Here is an 8,749-nt window from a genome sequence, read left to right as displayed (position 1 = left end):
AGAAGTCCAGGAACATCACTGCAAAACACCAGGTCACCTTCTTGAGAGAAGGAAGATACAAACTCCTTTTCCCTCGATCGATACCAAGAAAAGGATGTACCCAGAGCCAACATATGTCTATCTTTCAATTTAGATTCTAAAACCTCTGTCGATTCTTTAGCAAGGCCTACGTCTCTAACTAAACCGTTCAGTTCAGATTGTGACAATGGACGGAGATCGGTTGTGCCAGGACTTAGCAATCTCTATCTTCTTCACTATCACCTTGCTGAGCCAAACGCTCGTGATTATCTATATCATCCAAAGAATCTGGAGGAGAGGGTATTGGTACTTCAGGTACATGAGGAACAGGGCGAATGGCTGATTCAATTTTAGGGTAACAAAAATCTTTTTTATTTTTCAGATTGAAACCCCGTACGTTGCAAGAACAAAAATAGCAGTCATCACTATGATTTTTGGGCTCCCTCAAAACCAATGTTATTCCAAAACGTAAGGACTGCTTCTTACGTTGAAACCATTGCCTCAGTTCTTCAACACACACTGAACAAACTTTGTGTGGGATCCAAGGCTTATCTTGACTGCCTAACGTTATACCAAAATAGGAGAAATATACTTTTTCAACAAAATCGGAAATGTTTCTTTGTTGCTTTTTAACGGTATAGTTACCACAAATGTAGCAGAAGCAATCTGGCGAGTTTATACATCTTCTGGTAGCCATTGTCCATTGTCCATAAAACAACTTCAAAACACAAGAAAATAGTCACTACTTTAAAGCACTAGCAACAACAACACATGAACAGCACAGAGTGAAGAGATGCTGTGAACTGAAGGACAACAGCAGAAGCTAACTGCTTGGCGATGGCGGGGGAAGGGGCAGCACGACAGACAAGCGCTGACATGAAAATACTGCTGGTTTTTCCTAATTACTCTTTATTTTACGTATATCTAGCATAAAAACGGCTAAATAACAGTTTATGGAGATCCTAAAAAACAAAATTTAAACTCACTAGAGTGCTGAAATATCGAAAAAAGCTAAAACTAGACAAGTAGTTTGTGAAATAACTATACTTGATTGAATTTTTTCACTATTTTTCCCGAAATTAGCGTTGAAGACACTATAAAAGTGATTATAAAAGTCACTTAATAAATTTGAAACAATTTTTATGTCGCAGACCCGTGTAATGGCATTTTTGTCACTTTAAAGGCATTCTTGACTAACATCGACTCACCACGCCGAATCTCAAAGGTAACTAACGCTCACGCCCGCTACAGCGTGTACTTAAAGCATACCTGATTGCATCCTCATGGTGACGCTACTAGCGCCACTCTCATCCGACTGGCGTGAAATATGAAAAGATACCATCTTTCAGATGTAGAACCACGCCTGACAACTACCGTTTATGTCGCACGACTCCTTCTTGGTGTTGCGATTTTTTTCTGTCAGTGAATTTGGTAAGTACTTATTACTATATTATTAACTGGCTGTAACTCTACTTTGTAATTTCTTTAATGTTAAGTTACTTCCCTACTTTATCAATCGGCATTACTATGGGACCTGTTGCTGGTTAGAAGATTTTACTACTAATAGGGTTAAAAAAAGAGGGCGGTATAGCAAACATAGGCAACCCCTGATCTAGAAGCAGGCGTCAGCCGATGGAGACGCTGCCGTTGAGCAGTATCATCTGACGGAAGCAGGTGTGCTGGTTTTACCCGTTCAATGGAAACCCTGTTTGGCTTGGTGTTAATTAAGAGTGTCATGGTGTGAGCGTCTCTTTCTAAAACTGGAAAGGGGCCGGTGTTAAGCAGTTCCTCATTGGTAGCACCAGCGAGCAAATAATTTCACGTTGATTTCTTTGTTGTGTAGAAAAAAAATCCAACGGAAGTCTCAGAGCTTCACTGTACACCATTTCCGATGCTGAAGCGCCCAGGTCGGTTTCGAAAGCAGTCCGTGGCAATGCTGTCACCCAGGAAGACTTGTGACGCATTAACGCAGACTTGAATGTTCTGTGCCAGCTTGTAGGTTGGTAGCTGGTTTGACGATGATCAGTGAACCTAAATAAGGCAGCTAGTTCGTTGAATGATGACTCAAATTGTAGGCGTTGACCTGTTGTCACATCTGTCGGGTACCCAAAACAAAGCCCTTATCAAAAAAACCTTTTCCAACTGTCTCTTCAGAAATGTCCATAATAGGTGTGCCTTCGACCCGGCGAGTAGGACTATCAATAGACGTGAGAATATTTTTGAATCCTTGCACTGGGTGCAGTAGCCCAACCAAGACTTGTGACGCATTAACGCAGACTTGAATGTTCTGTGCCAGCTTATAGGTTGGTAGCTGGTTTGACGATGATCAGTGAACCTCAATAAGGCAGCTAGTTCGTTGAATGATGAATGAGACAAACGGCCAGTTGGCTCGCGTTAGGAACCGAGAGGTTTGTGCATGTGGCGTCCGACTATAAGCCGACTGATAGGGCAAACACGTCCTAACCCACAAACGACAATCATGTAGTAACCCTGGGGAAATACACTACTGGCCATTAAAATTGCTACACCACGAAGATGATGTGCTACAGACGCGAAATTTAGCCGACAGGAAGAAGATGCTGTGATACGCAAATGATTAGCTTTTCAGAGCATTCACACAAGGTTGGCGCCGGTGGCGATACCTAGAACGTGCTGACATGAGGAAAGTTTCCAACCGATTTCTCATACATAAACAGCAGTTTTTTGTTTTGTTTTGGTTTTAGGGCGCAAAACTGCTATGGTCATTAGCGCCCGAACAAACAGCAGTTGACCGGCGTTGCCTGGTGAAATGTTGTTGTGATGCCTCGTGTAAGGATCAGAAATGCGTACCATCACGTTTCATGTGTGTACTCCTTTTTGCCTGCTACATTTACTGCGTTTTTATATTTTCTCCTTTCATCAATTAAATTCAATATTACTTCTGTTACCCAAGGATTTCTACTAGCCCTTGTCTTTTTACCTACTTGATCCTCTGCTGCCTTCACTACTTCATCCCTCAGAGCTACCCATTCTTCTTCTACCGTATTTATTTCCCCCATTCCTGTCAATTGTTCCCTTATGCTCTCTCTGAAACTCGGTACAAACTCTGGTTTAGTCAGTTTATCCAGGTCCCATCTCCTTAAATTCCCACCTTTTTGCAGTTTCTTCAGTTTTAATCTACGGTTCATAACCAATAGATTGTGGTCAGAGTCCACATCTACCTCTGGAAATGTAAGACAATTTAAAATGTGGTTCCTGAATTTCTGTCCTACCATTATATAATCTATCTGAAACCTAGTATCTCCAGGATTCTTTCATGTATACAACCTTCTTTTATGATTCTTGAACCAAGTGTTAGCTATGATTAAGTTATGCTCTGAGCAAAATTCTACCAGACGGCTTCCCCCTTCATTTCTCTTCTCCAATCCATATGCACCCACTATGTTTCCTTCTCTCCCTTTTCCTACTGTCGAATTCCAGTCATCCATGACTATTAAAATTTCGTCTCCCTTCACTACCTGAATAATTCCTTTTATCTCATCATACATTTAATCAATTTCTTCGTCATCTGCAGAGCTAGTTGTCATATAAACTTGTACTACTGTAGTAGGCATGGGCTTCATGTCTATCTTGGCCACAACAATGCGTTCACTATGCTGTCTGTAGTAGCTTACCCGTACTCGTATTTTTTTATTCATTATTAAACCTACTCCTGCATTACCTCTATTTGATTTTGTATTTATAACCCTGTATTCGCCTGACCAAGAATCTTGTTCCTCCTGCCACCGAACTTCAGTAATTTCCACTATATCTAACTTTAACCTATCCATTTCCCTTTTTAAATTTTCTAACCTACCTGCCCCATTAAGGGATCTGACATTCCAAGCTCCGATCCGTAGAACGCCAGTTTTCTTTCTCCTGATAACGACGTCCTCCAGAGTAGTCCCCGCCCGGAGATCCGATTGGGGGACTATTTTACCTGCGGAATATTTTACCCAAGAGGACGCCATCATCATTTAACCATACAGTAAAGCTGCATACCCTTGGGAAAAATTGCGGCTGTAGTTTCCCCTTGCTTTCAGCCGTTCGCAGTACCAGCACAACAAGGCCGTTTTGGTTAGTGTTACAAGGCCAGATCAGTCAATCATCAGACTGTTGCCCCTGCAACTACTGAAAAGGCTGCTGCCCCTCTTCAGGAACCACACGTTTGTCTGGCCTCTCAACAGATACCCCTCCGTTGTGGTTGCACCTACGGTACGGCCATCTGTATCGCTGAAGCACGCAAGCCTCCCCACCAACGGCAAGGTCCATGGTTCATGGGGGTAGGATTAAGTACGTACAGATATGAAACAGACTGACACGGAATAAAATCAACATGAAATCAGCCTTTATCGTCTTCAGCTAGCAGACTCTTTGAGCTGTCAAGTTCTTCAGGTGACGCTAAGAGCATTTTTATTCGCCCGTCAACGCAACAAATTAGCCACTTCCTGTAGGAAATCAGTCTATCGCGTCAATAGCAGAAACTTCAAATAATGACATAAGCTCTTCACAGAGAATGCAGAGACTCTCCTTTAAGAGCTTTTCCCAAATCCTCTGTGTTCAAAAGTGACAAAGGGAAGGGAGGCTGGCAAGGCAGCAAGAATCTGGCTCCAGTTCTCTGCTGATATACGAGTACAGCTACAGAGCGGCAAGTTAAGTATTTATCTTTTTCTGTGTTTTCCTCGTAGTATATTCATTACATTTCCTGCGTGTTTTTTGTTTAAGTGGTTTAATTTCACGTTTTTGCAAGTGCAAGTTCATTCACTCCGTAGCGCAGCAGTTGCTCACTGAACAGCCAGCTACATAGCCCATTAACGCATCAACGTCCGTTGGTGACACATCAGCAGGTAGCAAGTTGCATATCTAGAATTCTGTTTGCTTTTATAGTTTACTTCTTGAGTTAGTCTTGCTAGGACAGATAGGAAGTGTGCATGCTGCGTGCGACGTAGGAGGAGCGGAGCTGGCCGCAGTTGGCGAACAGCTTAATGCGCTTTTGGCTACTGCCAATCACCTTCAGGCTGCTGCCTCGGGGTGCAGCGGTAGCGAAGAATCTGGTGCGTCACATGAGACACCACAGGTGTCGCTTGTTTTATCCTCGGGCTTTGCTTCCGAGGCACCTTCTAGTGCACCCGACGCGGTTGATCCGACACGTACTCATCCGATGAACTCGCCATAAAACGACAAAAGCAGAAAATCCACTGTAGACTTTAAAAACCTAAACGTTCAAAAATACGAAAAGGGCCTAATGGAAAGCCTACCACCAACCAAAGACATCACGAACACCGACGAACTAGAACAATGCAACGATGACATTATACAGGCAACTACGTAGGCAACAGCACTTAACGCACCAACTAAAATCATACGACCTAATAGAGATCGAATACCACAGAGGATATTACACACGATAAAAGAAGAAAGTGTATATACAATTTTTTAAACAAACGACCGACTGCGAGTACAAAAAAAGTAAAAAAGTGGAACGACTGAACAATCTGGTCAAATAACAACTGAAAGATTTCAGAGCCGACAAATTGGCCGAAATCAGCAGAAATATAGACCACAGAGAAGCCAATAGATACTGGCACACCTTCCGGTAAGTCATAGGAATTCAACACATAACGGATCCACCCCTTTACCACGAAGGAAACTTCGTAACGGACGACGTACATAGGGCAAACATATTTAGGGAAGTACTCAGTGACATAATAGCTTTCCAAGTGACCCAAATTTCGACAAAACGCGTGAAGAGGTAAAACACAGCAATAAATGATCACACCGACTGAAACCGAAGCCGCGCTCATAGCATAAATAACGATCTCTGAAGTGGAGGTGGCCATACTAAAAGGAAAAACAGCGCACCAAGAATAGATGGCATCAGGTGAAATCAGATCTGCCTAGCGCCTAGAGAAACAATGAGTATCAGTCTCAAGACTCTGTATAATGCACCTCTGAAGATAGGCAATGTCCCGACTCAATGGAAACAGGCTAAAATCGTGATGCTTCCCAAACCACCCAATGAACCGCGATCTTATCGACCAATCACTTTGCTCTCGGTTCTTGGAAAAGGTCTTGAAACAATAATTAAAAACAGACTTACAACTTTCGTGGGCAAGAATTATCTAATACCTAACCGCCAATCAGGTTTCAGAAAACACCATGCCACCATAGGCCCCATAGTACAACTACGCACCGGCCTCAACGAAGGCTTAAATCTCCTAGATTGCGCTGCTGCTATATTTCTAGACATCGAAAGGACGTTCGACAAATTGTGGCACGAAGGACTATATTACAAGCTCCTCAAAATGGGCATACCAACACTTTTGTCGAACATCCTAGAAAACCGCCCATCCAAGGTCGTCGTCAACGATGCGGAATGCGAAACTTCCACACCGAAAGCGGGAGTCCCTCAGGAAGCCATCACCTCTCCCCTGCAGTACACTTCATATACACCAGACATTCCACTCCCCACTAAATGGAATGATGGGTTGCCGCTATACGCCGACGACACGGCATACAGGTTTCACGCTCCAACAACAGAAGAAACAAAGAAACAAGCCCGAGACTACTTATCTCGACTTCAAAGATGGCTCAGCAAATGGAAAATTAAACCAAACGCTACTAAAACCCAACTCTCTTCAAAACACAGTCACGGTTGTATAGGATATCAAAAACGAGAAAACTGCAAGCTACAACACTGGTGACATACCATTACGGCGAAGGATAATCCCTGATGTCTGGGGATCACACTGGACAAATATATGTCATGGGCGCCACATACAAAAGGCATCACAACAAACGCGAAAACTGGGCTCAACTTACTCCGCCTGCTTAGAGGCAGGACAAACGGCACAAACATAGACACAATGATATACACATATAAAACATTTGTTCGCCCCATACCAGAGTATGCTGCACCAGTATGGAGGGCAAACCAAACAGCAGCAAAGCATATAATGGCAACAGAAAGAAAAATATTAAGAATCGCGGGGAAGATGAATCCCAGGACGAGAAACGGAATGGTCTATGAAAATACAAAAATGCAACCATTAAAGTAAAAATGGCTCGAACTAACCGCCAAAATTGGTTCCAACAGTTTACAGAACATAGCAGCAACAACAGAGCTCCTACAAAGACAATACACAGTCCTAAGTTATCCATAAACTAAATACCCCTAACCGCCTATAATCATTAAAACTAGCATAAAGGCAACCGATACAAAAACAACAACAAACTTTACCAACACATATCTACGAGAGGAAATGAAAAAACATCTTCTAGATGACGAACCTTAAGAGAAACACGTCACTTAAAAATAAGAACGCAGATCAGAACCAATGACCACACACCGAACAACCGTTGAAGAAGACAAATAACAAAAGAGCCACAAGTAACAGAAGATTCAACAGCTCCTCGCTGCAGTTTTAGGGAGGTTTCCCTCAGCACTGGGACAGATGCCAGGATCTTTACCACCCTCTCACCCGAAAGAAAGCGATTAAGTATGAGTAGATACTCGGTAAAGCCCTATTCAAAATAAAAAGTGCCAAAACAGCATAACGTAAGTTAATATAAGGCACCAAAGAGCAGAGGGCTCTCCATGTGCCCGCCTACCCCCTCCTGGGAGAGGAATGAAAGATGAAAAAAAAAAAGCCCTCGCAGCAGGGTGAGTGGCGGGAGGTAACGCGTTCGCTTCGCTCGAGGCGGAGGGCCAATGTGGAAACTGGCCGCCTGGCGTCGCTCGTTCATCCTGCGAATGGGCAGGTGGCCGCTTCTTCAGCAGGGCCCGAGCAGGCACACGGGGGGTCTACTAGTTCACTGGGAGCGTTCAGGGCTGGAAAGGTGTGGAGGCGGCCTTGCTGCGGCTATCGAGCGTACAGGGTGCAGTCGTCAGCAAGCTACGGCTCACGTCAGAACCAACGGCGCCTGTCACATGGGTTCTGAGCGATCCTCAGTTCGTACATGCGGCTGGTGCGGATGTGGTTAAGACTGCTCGTCTCGCACGAGGGGTGCAACAAGAACTCGCAGTTTGCAGCATTGTTCCCAGAGTCCTTTGCTTTGGAGCCGAGTGGAGGATGCCAACCAAAGACTTCGTCGACTCTGTGACGGTCCTGGCTGCAGATTTCTAGACTTACGTTACCGTGTGGCGATTTGCATGACTCCTCTTGATAGGTCAGGGCTGCACTACACGAAGGAAGCTACTACTAGGTTGGCAGAATACTTGTGGAGTGTACATGAGAGTTTTTTTAGGCTAGCCAGCCGATATGCAGCAATGGAGGTCAAACAACGTTCAGAATAAATACACTTCGACTGTCATAATTTTATCAGTAAACTGTCAAAGTGTTCGTAATAAAGTTCCAGAATTTACTGCCCCCACAAAAGTTATCATGCTCAAATTATCCTGAAGAAGCTGACTGAAACCCGAAGTGAAAAGCTCTGAGATATTTAGCGAGTCGTGGAAAGTATATTGGAAAGACAGATTGGAGGCCATAGGAGGGGGAGTGTTCACTGCAGTTGACAAAAATATTGTCTCTATTAATGTCGAAGTTGAGTGTGACAGTGAAGTTATCTGGTCTCGTATAAAATGTGTAGGTGAAACCAAGTTAATTTTTGGATGTTTTTACCTGCCACCTGATTCTGGTTGACAGTTCTAGAGTCAGGTAAAGAAGGTCTACGGTCAATAGGGCGTAAATACCCAGATCTACAACTGCATGGA

Source organism: Schistocerca nitens, chromosome 4, assembly GCF_023898315.1.
Source record: "Schistocerca nitens isolate TAMUIC-IGC-003100 chromosome 4, iqSchNite1.1, whole genome shotgun sequence".
NCBI classification, from domain to species: Eukaryota; Metazoa; Arthropoda; class Insecta; order Orthoptera; family Acrididae; genus Schistocerca; species Schistocerca nitens.
The sequence above is the reverse complement of the archived record's forward strand: the minus strand, read 5'-3'. Positions refer to the sequence as shown.